This window comes from Trichomycterus rosablanca, chromosome 1 (assembly GCF_030014385.1).
Source record: "Trichomycterus rosablanca isolate fTriRos1 chromosome 1, fTriRos1.hap1, whole genome shotgun sequence".
In the NCBI taxonomy this organism is placed as follows: Eukaryota; Metazoa; Chordata; class Actinopteri; order Siluriformes; family Trichomycteridae; genus Trichomycterus; species Trichomycterus rosablanca.
The window spans coordinates 51842016-51859819 of record NC_085988.1 but is presented as its reverse complement, the minus strand read 5'-3'; the positions used below and the strand labels follow the sequence as shown (position 1 = coordinate 51859819).

The 17804-nt window shown below is 37.0% G+C and overlaps 1 protein-coding gene across 2 annotated transcripts in view; it reads left to right on the top strand.

Annotated features, from left to right (window-relative positions):
* The first annotated feature begins 282 nt into the window (after positions 1-282).
* LOC134312356 (protein PHTF2-like) overlaps positions 283-17804 on the top strand; it is a 62167-nt gene continuing 44645 nt past the window's right edge. For both annotated transcript variants that reach the window (XM_062994241.1, XM_062994249.1), the window contains exon 1: positions 283-430. The gene's annotated coding sequence lies outside the window, so the exon portion shown is untranslated. The remainder of the gene's footprint in view (positions 431-17804) is intronic.

Sequence of the window (17804 nt, the reverse complement as noted above, 5' to 3'; positions counted from 1 at the left end):
CCAATTAACAACAGCATAATTAAAAAAAAATAGTTTCTAGGCAATAAAGACCACAAGAGGGCGACAGCACACCGGTTTTCCAGGTATTGTGATTTTTATAGTATTTGTTTTGTTTTTAAAATACTTTATTAAGAGTATCACCATTTAAACTATACCGTACCTGCTTAGTGATAAATGATCACAACATTTCTATTAACTTGTTGCTAAACCCGACTGTAGGCATGTGCGCGTATTCTACAAGTAGCACGGTATAACCTACCCGGTGTCTGACTGTATTGTGCAGGGAGCAGCTAAAGGAAAAGGCAGAACAAGCTGTTTTGCTAAATCGTGCACGTTATCGTATTTTCTCTACACTAATCTAACCAGATTTAAGCAAAAAGCACCTCGTATTTTCGTCGCTTTGGATGCCAGCGTAAAGCCATTCCCAGAGGTAAGCCGGAGCATTCTGTTTTGGTTTTCGTGTAAATATTTTCTTAGCCACTGAACCAGCTCAAGCTACATCAGCTCTTTTGCTGAAGCTTAAACAGTGCTGTTGATTTTCAAGAGTGTTAGCTATAAACATGCTTAAAATTGTCATATTACAGAATCAAAACAGGTATTTAGGAGTTTTGATTAAGAGGTACTGATCTTTTATTTGGCTATAGGAAGCAACAGATCCGCACTGATCACCCCAAACAAAACAGAAGAGATGCTTCAGTATCCATACATGAAAACCAAAAACATAAACACGGTTTAATGTCCGCTTTTCCGCTTTTAATTATTCGCATTTGCTTTGTTAACCTGACAGATCGTTCTTATTTGTCCTGTCCACATCCAGACGAAATTATATACAGTATGTACATTGCTGCCTTTTAAGCAACCGTATAAATATTTTGAGTCCAGTGGCACTCGGAAACAGCAGGAATACACCCTGAGCATGTCATACATCCAAAGCAGGGCAACTCATACATTCATTTATTCACTCGCTAAAACCTAGGGACAATTAGGATGAACCAGTCCACCTTCTCTATGAGTATGGGAGATGAGAGGACCCGTGTTCTTTTATGACACTCAGCTTTAACAGCTGCAATTGACAGTCAGTATAATCCAGCCCTGATCCAGGTCTAAGAGTTTACTCTGTTTGTTGTGAGCCGGCTGTTGTAAAGCTGTTTTCGTGGAACAAGATTCCTAATGCTAACAAAAGACCTTTAATGTTACTCAGCATCATTTTTGCAGTGCAACGAGTATTCAGTCACTTTTGTTTTGTCATTTGTTTTACACTAATCAGCCACACAATTTGAACTAGCAACCTGATGATCAATTTTACTAATGTATACCAGCAATAATTTAATATTAATGGTAATTTGGGAGTAAAAGATATGTCTTAATCTAGTTTTTAACTAATCTTGGTTTGGCAAAGTGGCCAGCAGACCCAGTTCTGAGTGCTGAACGCAAAGTGCAGTGTAGCAGGTATGTGCATGAGAAGGACAGATTTGCATTTTCATTTGCCTTTGTGCATACTTCCTGTTAAGGATTTCTTTCTCTGCCCTTTTTACATGCTTTTGTGTGACAAAACACAATGTAGTGTAATGTTTGATGATGGAGCCAAAAATCCCTGTAATTTTATGTGTAATATTGTACAATGGTAGATTTTAGGATATGCTTTTTTTGTAAAAACATAATATTAAAATGTGGCATAGTATGGAATTGGTTTTGTGTTATGTGGTTCTCTATTAGGTGCACTTTTGTCATATTCTTTTAATTGTCATCCATTAGTTGACAGTTAGCCATCAGTAAACAAGCTTATAATGACCCATTAACATTAAGCGTATTATGTTAGCAAAGCATTAAGCTTTATTACATTAAATAATGTACAGCATAGTGGATGTGGCTGCAAATTAGCATAGTAACACTAGTATTAATACCATGACCAGAATTAAATCAAAGAATTCTATAAATACAGGTGCAGTTGGTACCTTAAACCAGAGCAAATTTGAAGCTCTATTTTTCAAATGTAAATACTATTCCCTCAGCTATTCAATCAGAGATCAATTTAGATCAATCTTTGATTGAAGTTACTTGTGAGATAATCAACAGATCTTGAGCATCCCTATTGGGTACATCTAATGATGAATTCAGTTGTTCATTTTACTGTGCCATGCTTGCTGGTCTCTCTTGTGTGTAAATTATATAAAGCAACAATGTTTTGTAACAGCTGTAACAGTATAAACATCTGTAGTTTTGGACGGTTTGTATTGTGTAGCAAAGTAAATGATGTTAAACCATTGTATTATGCAGTGTTGCTTGTGCAAACATCTGCATGGTCATCAGAAGGAACCTTACGTGTGACTTTACCACAAAACTAAGTGTCTAAAGTATGTAACAATCTCAAACCAGAGGCTTCTGAGAACAAGTGCTGTGGACTACAAAAATTTAACTTTTTGGCCACAATCACCAAAGAAATGTTTAGAGAAAAGAGAAGCAGCATTTTATTAAAAAAACATGGTTAAGCATTGTGGTAAATTTATTTTCTTAATTATAATGCACTAAATAAAGGAAGTGTGCTGCCAGTAATTTGTATAAATGTCTTACCAATTTATGCATTTTTCCTTTTTGTCAGTTGTATCTCCTCAAGTGCTGCAGCCACCTACCCTGAACGAGGAGGTGTGCAGTTGCCAACCCCTTGTTTTACCCGCACAAGGCGGGTTCAAACAGGGATCAGTATAGTGTATGGAGAGTCACACACTGGTTTCCATCATCCCCCATCTCTATGCAGACGCCAAGGACCTGCCAGCAAAGGCCATAATTGCAGACCTGTTTGGGAATCATAACTAAATTATGACTTCATTATTTGATATTATTGCTCTGCCTGACAGCGTCAGTGTTGTTATTATAAGATCATAAGCAGAGTTTTACTTTTATTTTGGAACCTGATGCAAAATATCCAAATTATTTTTGTAAGTTACTTCATACTGACACTAAATCAGTTTCCAGTTCACAACAGGTTAATACAGTTGTGATTTTAATGTCTAATAGTTCCATCGTTTATACCTAAAGTAATATGTATTATTTTATATTATTTCCATAATATAAATCATTAAAAAGTTTTCCTGTTCCGGGTTAGAACTGCAGCGCTCTGCATGGCTGTACCTAAAAGTACCGAATGTGCGAAGGGTCAATTTGGTAAAAAAAAAAAAAAAAGAGAGAGATTGATAGCTTAATATCTCAGATATTGGTTAACTGGGTAATCATTAACATCTTCAGTCTCAAACCATATTTTTATTGTACCAAAATGTATGTCTGTGTTGTACACAAACATTTGTGTATTTTTATTGTGACACAGTAGTATGCTCCATACAGCATTTACAGCATTTAGGAAACAAACGATTTACAATTGTGACTGAATACAAGACATGCAATTTAGGGTTAAGGGCATTGCTAAGGGGCCCAACAGTGGCAACTTGGCATTGTTGAGGCTTGTACTTGCAACCTTATGATCACTAGTCCATTACCTTAACCACTAAGCTAACCTATGATGAAATGAGAGCTGATCAGAGCTGACTAATGCCATTTGTTTTTTCATATCCCTCACTGGCACGAATGATTGAATTTCCACTGGCTGATGAGTAATTATGTCAAACTACTTTTGTATTATAATTAGTGGCATTATTGTTGAATGGATGCTGAAAATATTTTAAACATGGCATTATAGACAGCTATTTATCACAAATAGTGTGGTTCTGCATTTCACTAATATTTGCTTTATTCTTATCAATGTACATACCATCAGATTTATAGTCACAGGGAGCATTTAAATTTGAAAAAGTGGTACAAGGAGTGTCAGATCATTTTGCAGTAGCTTGTTGGCTCTGCACTCAGATTGACTGAATAAGTGTGTCATCTTAAATAGGAACACAATGCAAAGACTTCATAAGCACATAGTCTAAGCCTCTGACTCATGGCAGCATTTTTGAAGAGCCACATGCCTCCCAGTAAAATGACTCTTTTGTTGATTCTTTTTTTAGTTCACTTTGCCAGTAAAATTAGACATTTTATTGCCAAGCGTAAGCCCTGCCTGCTTAGTTTCTGGACAGGTCAGAGTTTCCAGACAAAGTGTACAGTCTAGTTTAAAAGTAAAAGAAGGTTTGCTTGCTTTTATACACTTACAGTTAAGCCGGAAAGTCTGCACACCATTTTCACCTTCTTCACGTTTCATTGCAATACTCATTCTATAATAGATTAGGTTCATTTTTTGTCATAAAATTCTACACAAAATAGCCCACAATGACAAAGTGAAAGCAGGTTTTTAGACATTTGTGCTAATTTATTAAAATCAAAATGTAAAATATATGTACACAGGTGTGCACACCCTTTGATATGACACCCAAAAGTGAGCTGAGGTGCATTTTGTTTTCACTGACACTGCTTGAGATGTTTCTACAATTTAATTGGAGTCCACCTGTGGTAAATTCAATTGATTGGACATGATTGGGGATTGCCAACACCTGCCTATATAAGGGTCCACAGTTGACAGTGCATATCAGAGCAAACTCCAAGCCATGGGGTCAAAGGAATTATCTACAGACCTCAGAAACAGGATTGTGTCAAGGCATAGATCTGGAGAGGGGTACATAAAAATTGCTGCAGCTTTACAGGTCCCAAAGAACACAGTGGCCTCCATCATTCATAAATGGAAAAATCTTCCTAGACCTGGATGCCCGGCCAAACTGAGCAATTGGGGAAGACGGGCCTTGGCCAGGGAGGTGAGCAGGAACCCGAGGGTCACTCTGACAGAGCTCCAGCGTATCCTTGTGGAGATGGGAGAACCTGTCAGAAGATCAACCATCCAGGCAGCACTCCACAAATCACACCTTTATGGTAGAGTGGCCAGACAGAAGCCACTCCTTAGTAAAAGGCACATGGAGTTTGCCAAAAGGCACCTAGAAAACTCTCAAACCATGAGAGAGGTTTTCTTGTCTGATGAAACCAAAATTAAACTTTTTGGCCTGAATACCAAGCGCCATGTCTGGAGGAAACCAGGCACCGCTCATCACCTGGCTAATGCCATCCCTACAGTGAAGCAGTGGCAGCATCCTTGCATCACCGAGATCCTTGAAGAAAACCTGCTCCAGAGTGCTCTGGACCTCAGACTCGGGCGAAGGTTTACCTTCCAACACAGCATTTTTCAAAGTGTGTGGCGCCCCCCCCCCCCTTCCAGAGGCATTATTATTAGTTTTAACGTCGGAATCTTTTTCACGGTGTACAATAAACAAACCGTGCTTTCAGGTTAGCAGGATTCATTCTGACAGAGAGTCTAGATCAGGGAAGCTCAATACGTCGATCGCACAGTGCACGCTGGTACATCGTTCCTCATTCAAACAGGTCTGACATGAAATGTGGCCACTGTTTGTTTAATTTGCGGTTTGTTACCATAACTACACCTCATCCCGCCCTTACTGATGAACACTTGAAAAACTGCTTGAGAACTGGCATCAGCAGCTCCTGTCCAGACTACATAAATCTGACTGATAACATTTAGAGCAAATCATCAGAATAAGGTCAGTGTGAAATTTCGGTCACTTGCCATGTAAAGCTAAATATCAATACAGGAACTGAAGTGCATTTAAAAAGCTTCAAAGCTTTTTTGAAAAATGATGAGGCCGACCTTACAAAGTAGATGGTGATCTGTAGACTGAAACAGTAGATCTCAAGCCACGAAAGTGTCGGCACCCCTGGTCTAGATTTACAGAATTGAGAGGTAATGAAGAAAAACAGCCACTAATACAGTGATAAGACTTGAACTCTCACAATTTACTTTTTTTTGGTACAGATTTAACTTGATCTTTTTTGTAAAGTGTTTGCAAATTTTATTTCATTTTTTTATTTTTGAAATAGCAGACTGATTAAAGAAGCAGTTCAGTGATGTGTCAAAAAGTGGTTTGATAAAGTCTAGTACAACAGAAATTACTGAAATCAAGGTGAAAGGAACATTCATGATCTTTGAAGTTATTTTAACAAATTTGAATAAACTCTAAATAAACTATTTTTGTCAGCAAATTTTTCATCTTCCAAAGGGGGGCGTGACAGAAAAAGTTTGAAAACAACTGTTCCAACATGACAACTACTTGAAGCACACAGCCAAGAGAACACAGAAGTGGCTTCGGAGAAAGTCTGTGAATGTCCTTGAGTGGCCCAGCCAGAGCCCAGACCTGAATCCAAATGAACATCTGTGGAAGGAGCTGAAAATGGCTGTGTACCAACGCTCACCATCTAACCTGACAGAGCTTGCAAGGATATGCCAAGAGGAATGGGCAAAAATGTCCAGAAACAAATGTGCCAAGCTCGTAGCTTCTTTCCCAAGACACCTTGAAGCTGTAATTGTTGCCAAAGATGCATCAACCAAGTATTAAGCTAAGGGTGTGTACAGATATGTAACCCCTAAGTAAACGATTTCTGTCAGTAAAATAAATTGCATATTTTTGCATACTTTGTAATTATTGGCGATTGTGTGTAGATGTTTGAGGCAAAAAAAAGAACTCAATCTGTTATAGAATAATGTAGATAATGTAATGTAATAAGATGTGGAGGAGGTGAAAGAGGTGTGCAGACTTTACGGCTTGACTGTACATTTATGTGATTATTGCAAAAAAAAAAAAAAAAAAAAAAAGCTCATTGACAGAACCGCTCATTATCAACCGTTTATTTTAAAAGTGTAAAAATGTCCTTGCTCTGTTAACACCAGTCTCACATCCCTTCACCATTTCTATTAATACATTCCAAATGAAATTAAGCATGTAAAATGTTCCATAACTATGATTTTTGTCTGGGGGATGTGTGTGCACACTTAGAAAAATGGCTAATAGCTTTTATCTTGTGTTAGTTATAAAAAAGCTTCAGTTGCAACAGAGCTTTAATTTTTCTAATAATGACTTAATTATTATTTGTTAATTGTGATTTGTTCATAAATATCTCACCTATTTAGTAATGTCTTTTTAAAAATACATATCCCACTTTCCCTATTTAGCAATCTCTTAATATAAGCCTGGTTTAAGTGAGGGGAAAAAACCCAGACAGTGACCAACTCTCAGTGGCTTATAAACAACAACAAAAATTTTGACACTGAAGCACTGTAACTCATTTTCTGCTCAGTTCTGTTTGGATCTTTGGAGTCTAAGGGTTAGATGCTTGACTATTTTTGGTGACTATTTTTGGTGACTATTTTTGGTGACTATTTTTGGTGACTATTTTTGGTAACTGGCTGAGCTGTTTGGGACAGCCACTTACGTAAGCCTTGCTATTCTTTACTCTTAAGCTCTACTATTCCATCCAAGCTTAAAAGCTTTCCTGTTTGGATCGTGTATTCTTTTCTTTGATTCTTTTCTACTGCACTACTCTGAGGTAAATTGTGCGTTTCTTTATAAGGTTTTAATCTAATCATGAGTGTATCTCCTGAGTGTTACTGCAACATTCTTCTTTTGAAAGCAAGCTGTCTTAACGTTGTTTGTTGTTACTAGGAATATGATGACCATATAACCAATTTTTGTATATAACCAACTATATAAAAATGACAAAGGTATTCGTAAAGGTATTTGTATGACTGCGTTTAGTGTTATGTTGGTTATGTAGTACAATAATTGGTCCAATTTATGTTTCTCTGTGCGTATTAATATTAATCCTTTTTAGTTATAGGTTCTTTGTGTATTGAGTACCGAGATAGTATAGGAATAAACTATTTACATTTCTTGAGAGATCTTGAGATTAATGTACTGTATAATGTTGTATAAATTCTTAACACTGTGTACTATCATGACAAAGCAATGCTGAATTAATGCTGTTTGGTGGCTTTTATTATTAGATATTAAAAAGCAAGCCACTGCTGATTTTTTACATGGCTGCAGAGAGGCTGAAATTTTTGCTGAGTAAGCTAAATAAGGACCTAAGTAGTTCTGATAGCAAACCTCACAGTAAGCCTAAACCACTTATTAATCAATTTTGGGAAATAAAGCCAGAAATCGTATTTTCACATCACAGCAACAGCCTTTATGGTTTGTACTATAGTCATTATATCATATTTGAATGATATATGACCAAAACAAGCTGAAACGTAGACTCATCAGACCATAGCAATTGTTTTCATTCATTTGATCTGAGATGAGCTTTGGCTCAGAGAACTCAGAGGTGTTTCTTAACAGAATTGATGTGCAACTTTATCTTTGTATAACAGTTGTAGGTTGCATTTCTTGATGCAGTGGCAGATTGTGTCAAAACTGTTTTTTTAGTACGACCAAGCCCTAAATTATTACGTACATTATTATGTACAGTAGCTAGTTAAAGACTGAAATTATTTGCTTGTTCTTTTAAACTGACTGATAATTCTCTCAAAAAGTTTGGCACAAAATGCTTAGCCATGACCATCTTCAGGTATAAACAGAAGATCCACCAAAGTCTGACAATTATTCAAAAAATTATGTACCACATGGCCAAAGAATGTGAACATTCCTTTTTGTTTTTAGGTTGCAGTCACACCCACAGCTAAGAGCTATATAAAATGAATATTGATAATAAAATTCTAATTATATGCATTGATGTGGTAACAGTTTTGGGAAGGCCCTTTTCTGTTCCAGTCTGACTGTGGCCCTGTGCACAAGGGTCAATAAAAACTCCAGTGGCCTGCACTGAACCTTAACTAGCTAGGCCTTTCTCTTATCATTAGTGACTGATCTCTTAAATGTGCTCTTAACTGAATGGGCCCACATTCCCACATATACCCTTTAACAGCTTGTGGAATGCCTTCCTAGAAAATGGAATGGAGGCTGTTGTATCTACAAATATGGGGCCAACTCCATAATAATGCCCATGGTTTTCGGGATAGGTCCGAAAAGCTCATGTCCAGCTGTCTACATATTTTTTGGCTAAAGCGTAGGTAAGTACTGTATTGTGGTTCCCTGTTTCGCTTCCTAATGTGCACCCTAATCTTACAAGCTAATGTTAGAAAGAGCAAGAGGACATGTAAAAGCAGCAAAGAAATTTGTAGTAGTTATTTCCTCAAACTGATAAACAGTTAAGACTTTTTTAGTTCTTTATCAGAGAAAAATAGGCTGCCTAATTTGTTGAGAGGCTTGCACAGCTGTGGTTCAGAATATTTGTGATAATGTTTTATGCATGAGTGTTTATGCGTGTGCGTCTATGCTCATGCATATGTGTGCAAATGTCAGGGCATTTGCAAAGAGTACATCTCAAATACTGTTATGACAACCACACATTTTAAATGCCAGTTGGCTTATTTTCTGTTCCATTTTTAGACCACACGACTTGTAGATTAAATTCACACTTGTCATTATGCACTTCCTGTTGTGTACACTGCTGCTCAACCACTTTGACTCTGTGGTGCAGTACATATGCAGTACTATGAAAAGGGTATAGTGACGCTTAAAAGAACAAGTGGCTTTTTTTAAGCAGGATGAGCTGAGCATCTTTTAGCTGCCTCATCTCTCAGCATGGGTAGGCATACATTGCTGTTACATTTTTCTATCCGGGTTTATTACATATTGTAAAGTCTATTTATACATTTTCCTCCTAATCGAGTCATTTCTAATTACCTTATCTAGTCATCTCCTCTACTGCTAAAGACCCCTACCATTTTGCTCTGTCCTCTTTAGATTTTGTAACCATTTGCACGACACCCATGTGGGCCACTTTGAAGGGTGTCTAATGTACACATTCGCAGAGGCTGTGTTTACCTTTTTTCATGTTAAAAAAGGCAACAGAATATGTATATCATTTGACAGATGGAGACCCAAACCTTTGAATACAACATTATGTAAAAGGATTTACTAATCACTGTTTAAAACACTTAATCTGGTGGACTGGTCCTTGGTCTTGTGCAGTTATTTATTTCTTATATATTGTCCTGCTTCAAGAAATTATGCTACCTAATGACCGGTTTCATTAAACATTGTGTTGTACTAAAGATGTTTTAAGTCAAGAATTGAATAAGCTGTACCTGTTGCACAGGTTTTTTTTTAGTGCAGCTCTGTTGTGTGCTCTATTGAGCCATTATTACCTTGAAAATCTTTCTTTTGTATTACTGGGGAGCAAAGCAGTAATACACAAGAAAAAAATGAAAACCTGTTTATGCCTATTTATTTGATGGTCTTTACTTTTCATGACTGATGGCATGTCAACAGCTGTAGTTTTTTGTTGCCAAAATGTCTTTACTGCTTTCAGTTGAAGATAAGTTTACATACACCTTAGCCACTGTAATTAATTTTATATATATTATTATACAATTCCTGACATATAACCCTAGTATATAGTATTTCCCCTCTTAGGTCAATTAGGACCACTACTATAAATGTGCAATTTTAGGCTAATACTATAGAGAATTGATGCTTTTCAACTTGTATTTATTTTGTCATATTCCCAGTTTCTCCCAGGATTTTATACACGGGGTTAGTATCTGGTAGCATTGCTTTTAAACTGATTAAATTTAGTCCAACATTTTAGGCTAATGACTTTAATCTATGGTTATGTAAACTTATGACTTAAGCTGTATGTAACATTTTCTTAGCTTTTTACTATTGTTTTATTTAAATTTAAATACGTTACTTACAGCTAGACTGTATGGTTGATTATTTTCATTATTTATAGTAGGATCATTTTCATCTCTATCAGCTGCTATCAGCTTTAAAAAACCTATATTTAGGTTACACTTATTCTTTAATGTTAGACTATGAACAATGTAATCTTGTATTTTATTTGATTTATGCTAGCTTAAAACTAGGTTTGTCCTGCCCTCGTTTTGGAGGGCACAGACAGTGACTAAAGGTAATCCAGCCCAGGTCCTCCAGATGAGTTTTAGGCTAACTTGGCTGACATAAATTATAAAAATAATAAAATCACAACTCCTTCATTAGTTCTTACCTAACGGTTTATTCTGGTCAGGATTGTGCTGGCTTTGAACTATTAAATTATTGACTGGCCTCTTGTATCTGTTGCAGTTCTTTGTATTGATTACATTGTTTTTAACTGAACTGTGTATATTGTATTGTTTGCACTTGTGTTCTGGGTTGCATCATGGTCCTGGAGAAACGTTTTTATATATACAGCTGAAATGACAGTAAAGCCTCTTGAACCTTAACTTGAAACACTTGTAAAGATATTTTTTTCTTTACATAACATTTACAGGAATGATGTTTGTTATATTGTCCTAAGGTAAAAGTTATTATAAGCTTCTTATAAATTCAATACTTCCCCACACAAGGTAGGTTAAGTGCATGCAATCGAAGAGTTTTGTGGCTCACCAGTTTGTGCCAAACCTCTTAAAAGAATTGTTTAAAGAGAACAATGCAAGATCTTAGTATGGGCAACTCTAAGATCTTGGAAACCACTTTTGAATGTAAACTTCAAGCCTTCAGACAACATGACATGGGCTCAGGAGTACTTTGGAAAAGCCCTGTCTACCACTGCATAACTGTTCATGGTTATTTCAGCAAGACAATGCCAGGTTTCATTCTACACCTGTAACACCAGTGTGGCTTTAGGAACAAAAGTGCATTTGTGCCGCTCAAGTGGCGCAGTGGTAAAATACACTAGCGCACCAGAGCTGGGGCTTTGAATACATTGTATTGAATCTCAGCTCCGCCATCCGGCTTGGCTGGGCGGCTATATAAACAACGTTTGACTGTTGTTCATACAGGGTAGGGAGCCAGATCAGGACCTCATAACTGATGCAACTGATGCGTCTGCACAGAGTAGAGAAATAATGCTGATCAGGGTGTGGCTCTCTGTGCACAAGGCTGATTTGCCCTGTGAAAAAAATGCAGTCGGCTACTGCTCACGTGTCGGAGGGGACATGTCAGTTCGCTCTCCTCAGTCGGGGCGGGGGTCAGCATCAGTAGTGAGGAAGCATGACCCAATTGGGTAAAAAATTGGACGTGCTAAAAATTGGGAGAAAAAGGGAGAAAATGCATTAAAAAAGTGCATTCTCTTGACTGGCCTGTCTGCAGTTCAGATCTGTCTGCTGTTGAAACTGTATGGTGCATCTTGAAGAAAAGGATCAAACAGTGGCCACCAGGGACTGTTGAACAGCTGAAGTCTTGTGTTAAACAAGAATGGTAAAAAATATATTACCATAACTGAAACAATGCAATCTTTTCTTTGTACTTTTGTCAGTTAAATAAAGGATCAAACATAAGGGAAAAACAAACTTACCTCTCCCTACCTCTATGTTTTATTAGCTGACGCCTTTGCCCTCCTAATGGCACTTAAATATGCTATGTACAGACTGAGATGTACAGACTCCAAATCATGCCTTCAGGCACTAATGACACCCACAGCTGATCACCTCACAATAATTAAAGTACAGGGCATCATAAAATAACTCACAGACCAAAAGTTTGATATTAGATTATGCTGAATATCAGGGCATTGCGGATTAGCAGGGAATAAAAAAGCTGTCCAATTGGCAGGAGGAAGAACTGTACAAAAATCATTAACCTCAAACATCCATAAAATATACGAGGGGTTTTTGTATCTGTTGGTCCTGGATTTTGTAAAGTTGCTTTGAGACAATGTCTATTGTAAAAAGCGCTATATAAATAAATTTGACTTGACTTGATTTGACTTGACTTGATTTGACTTGACTTGAGATGAACCTCAACGTCTGGAACATCATAAAACATGTCCTAAATAAATGCCCAATATGTAACAGCGAAATACAAAGACTACACATGTCCAAAACATTAAAATAAACTTTCACCCAGGATAATTCAGAAATAAATCTTAATTTCCTTAATAATATAAAACTGAAAACATTTATATAATACAAAACAAATAAAACTGGTGTAAAACACTGATTCCTGTCGTGAATGTCATAAATTTGACAACATGGCATTACAAAAACAAAGACTACACATGTCCAAAACAATAAAAATAACCCACACCCAAGATAATACACAAACAAATCTCAGATTCCAGACTACAGTACCAAATTCTAAATGACTTCTTATTTACTTTCTACATACTGTTTAAAACAGGGGTGTTATTAGTCTACATAGTTCACTATAAGACCAGTAAAATTCTATTTAATATTTAGCCATATGTGTGGGTACCTTGGATTTCACTTCCTTTTGTTACCGTAGGTCAGTAAACTAGCTAAACCACAGCACACCTTTGTAAAAAAAAAGGGTGCATTTTGGGAAAGTAAATACAATGCATTTTTAGTTTGACCTACACTGATTAGGTGGTCTTGATAGGAAAAGTTTAAGACCACCAAAAAAATTTCAACTGCTCAAAGGACGCAAATATATAAGCCTTGTCGAATAAAAAAAGTTAGCTTTGAAGCCACACGTCTGGGAGAGTAAGCTGAAATCTGAATCCTGTTTATGTCTGCTTTAATAACGCTAAGATCTATAGCTTATGTGGTTACTGGAAAGTGCTTCTATGTGAGTATATGCTTCTGGGAATCCAATGCACTGTGTTCTCTTTCTGACTCATGTGAAGTGCAAAGCAATGCTAATCTGTAGTCAGAGCAAAAACTTATTTGTGTGAGTTAGACTTGCATGATATGGTCCAAAACTATCCATGGTGGTGGCATCATGTCTCCCTACTGGCTATTTGCATGATAGAATTATGCTTAGCTGAAAAGCTAACTTTCTACATAAGAAACCAATTGCAGTGTTTGTTAGATTTTAAATGGGCCTCACTTTTAGTGGAGAATTTAGCTGTTCTGACCAAACTGATGTTATTAAATATTTTATTGTTCCCCTAATTTACAGTAGTTCTCACAATTTATATGTTCTCATTTCCTACATGAGATCTGTTTAGATCAAAAACACCTGCAAAAAAATTTAACATATCTCCGTAGATAAACATTGGCAATTAAATTGGTTGTACAGAGAAGCTCATTTCCTTTAAGATGGTATTGTCACAGGCTGCCACTTTTCAACAACTAAGTTCATTAAATGTCTGCCTTAATGGAGCTTCCCTGGTATATTTCAGCACACATTAATAAATAATCAATTAAAAACTGCATTTTAATAAGATGTTTGGTAAGCACATATAGGTAATAATAGGCTGTACAGAAGTGACATCTTTCCAGGTGTTAAGTAGCCTGACTGTTACAAAATAAGGTTGAAATTAGCAAAGTCCTTATTCCTTTGACCAGGCTAAACAGCTGCACTGGAATAAAAACCTTTCCCCATCCTCTTGCCTAACATCATTGCTTTGTCTAGTATTGTTCACCAAATTTGGCCCCCACCAATGGTTTGAAGACCCTACATATATGGATCAAGCAGAGTTGAAGGGAATATAAAAATGAACAAAAACAGCAATTCACCATTTCTGTGGTGCAATGTTCATCACATTACCACTTTTCCTGTTCCCCTGCAGCTTTCTAGAATAACTCAGAGATTTAATTACATTAAAGCAGAAGATTGGTTTACACAGATCAACACTGTCATCTCCTCGTCTCCTCGCCCGTTCCATTACTGTTCCTGTCCTGAGTGGAGAAACAGCAAGGGAGAATATGGAAGGCATTATGAGATTTGGTCAGGCTTGTTTGGGAACTGCCTGTTTCTGATTGCAGCGTAGGTGTGGCATGTGTATCTATGTTTATGTGTCAGGAACAGAGTATGCATCTATTTTGAGCTAGCTAAATGGGCCACCTGATTCCTCCTGAGTGTTTTGGAAGTGCTGCCATGACTGTATCTGTGCCTTGACCTGCTTTAGCAGTGCCACTGTTCGACGTGTGCTGATACAGTGTATCATGATGAATTCAGTTTTTCTGGTTTTATAAATGACACAATAATCCTGTCACTTCTGATACATTTTACTAACATACAGTGGGGCCAAAAAGTATTTAGTCAGCCACTGATTGTGCAAGTTCTCCTACTTAGAAAGATGAGAGAGGTCTGTAATTTTTATCATAGGTACACTTCAATTATGAGAGACAAAATGGGAAAAAAAAATCCAGGAAATCACATTGTAGGATTTTTAAAGAATTTATTTGTAAATTATGGTGGAAAATAAGTATTTGGTCAATAACAAAAGTTCAACTCAATACTTTGTAACATAACCTTTGTTGGCAATGACAGAGGTCAAACGTTTCCTGTAAGTCTTCACCAGGTTTGCACACACTGTAGCTGGTATTTTGACCCATTCCTCCATGCAGATCTCCTCTAGAGCAGTGATGTTTTGGGGCTGTCGCTGGGCAACACGGACTTTCAACTCCCTCCACAAATTTTCTATAGGGTTGAGGTCTGGAGACTGGCTAGGCCACTCCAGGACCTTGAAATGCTTTTTACGTAGCCACTCCTTCGTTGCCCGAGCGGTGTGTTTGGGATCATTGTCATGCTGGAAGACCCAGCCACGTTCCATCTTCAATGCTGTCACTGATGGAAGGAGGTTTTGGCTTAAAATCTCACGATACATGGCCCCGTTCATTCTTGCCTTAACACGGATCAGTCGTCCTTTCCCCTTTGCAGAAAAACAGCCCCAAAGCATGATGTTTCCACCCCCATGCTTCACAGTAGGTATGGTGTTCTTGGGATGCAACTCAGCAACTCTTCTTCCTCCAAACACGACGAGTTGAGTTTTTACCAAAAAGTTCCATTTTGGTTTCATCTGACCACATGATATTCTCCCAATCCTCTTCTGGATCATCCATATGCTCTCTGGCAAACTTCAGACGGGCCTGGACATGTACTGGCTTAAGCAGGGGGACACGCCTGGCACTGCAGGATTTGAGTCCCTCTCGGCGTAGTGTGTTACTGATGGTAGCCTTTGTTACTTTGGTCCCAGCTCTCTGCAGGTCATTCATCAGGTCCCTCCGTGTAGTTCTGGGATTTTTGCTCACCGTTCTCATGATCATTTTGACCCCATGGGATGAGATCTTGCTTGGGGTCCCAGATCGAGGGAGATTATCAATGGTCTTGTATGTCTTCCATTTTCTTACAATTGCTCCCACAGTTGATTTATTCACACCAACCTGCTTGCCTATTGTAGATTCACTCTTCCCAGCCTGGTGCAGGTCTACAATTTTCTTCCTGGTGTCCTTTGACAGCTCTTTGGTCTTGGCCATGGTTGAGTTTGGAGTCTGACTGTTTGAGGCTGTGGACAGGTGTCTTTTATACAGATAACAAGGTCAAACAGGTGCCATTAATACAGGTAACGAGTGGAGGACAGAAGAGCTTCTTAAAGAAGAAGTTACAGGTCTGTGAGAGCCAGAAATCTTGCTTGTTTGTGGGTGACCAAATACTTATTTTCCACCATAATTTACAAATAAATTCTTTAAAAATCCTACAATGTGAATTTTTTTTTCTAATTTTCTAAAATTACAGACCTCTCTCATCTTTCTAAGTAGGAGAACTTGCACAATCAGTGGCTGACTAAATACTTTTTGGCCCCACTGTACAAAAATTCTTATAAATGAATAAATATTCAGCTTGGACATGTTTAAGTTCAATGTAGCATTCTTAACCCATTGAAGTCTGCACTCCATCTCAGGGGAGCATGCTGCATTTCAAAAGTAAACAAAAGGAACCTCTTAAGAGTGCAATTTTTTTTAACTATTCCTCATTCATATTATTAACAGGGAAACTGTTATTTGTTGGTACAGAGTTGCTAGAGTTGCAGTAATATTCAAATTGGAAAGTGTAAAAATGTGTAACATTATTTTTGACCAACAAAACTTTTTGTTTTCCTTATTTTCAAAATGTAAAGGTAAGACTTCTTACTATGTTAAATATAATAGCTAATTTTGTTGAGAGTATCTTAAAGTAACCTTTAAGTAACCTACATTGAATTATTCTATTTAGTTGTAATTGACCCCTATGTACTGACTTTCATTGTTTAAAAGTTTATTTAAAATACTAAATTAGTTTTGGTCATGGTGTTTATGTTCATATAACTGTGCTACTTTCCCTAAAGCATTGTCGACATAAAATGTTTTGACTACGGATGGTTGGTTATTTGTTTAAAGAATTTGGCAAAATATGCATTGGTAGTATGCATATTATAACCAACAAAAAGTCATTGTTTGGTTAATACTTTTACGTTAAAAATGTCATTTTAAATTTGTTTTCAACAACTCCAGTTAAATTGAACACAGAGAGAATGTTCATATTGCTGATTTAAGACTCATCCTCACCAACGCTCAGTGCGCATCTGCCAGCTCTCTTTACAAAATCTGAGAGCGTTTCTCTTCTAATCTAAACGTAATTTTTTTTTATGAATTTATATTATTTAAATAATGAATGACAGAACTATTATTAAACATTAAAATCACAGCCAGAAACTGTTTTGCGTCAGCATGGAGCTTGCATTTTAAACTCCACACGTTCGAATCTTACTAAATTATTGTGGATATTTTATATCATTCTCAAGTATAAAGATAAAAAACTCGCTTTTTTAGTACACTAACATCAGGAAAAGGTTTAAAATGCAGATTGTATTTTTGTTATGATTAGCATGTTTAGTTAACAGAGTTGTAATAAACGTTTTGATACCGGCTACTGTACATTCTGAATGTTTACCTTGTTCTGTTCTTGGTGTTTTTATTCATCTTACTGTTTTACATCAGTGACATGTTTGCTGAATTACTTTTCCTCAAGTCAGTACATTTACATTTACATTTTCGGCATTTAGCAGATGCTTTTATCCAAAGCGACTTACATTACAGTATACAGTGTGAGCAGTTGAGGGTTAAGGGCCTTGCTCAAGGTTACTAGTCCAGTACCTTAACCACTAGCCTACTGCTTGCAGTAGAGCATTTGGGGCTTGTTGATATGAAAGTCTGTAATATTTTGTATTTTAATGAGACACCA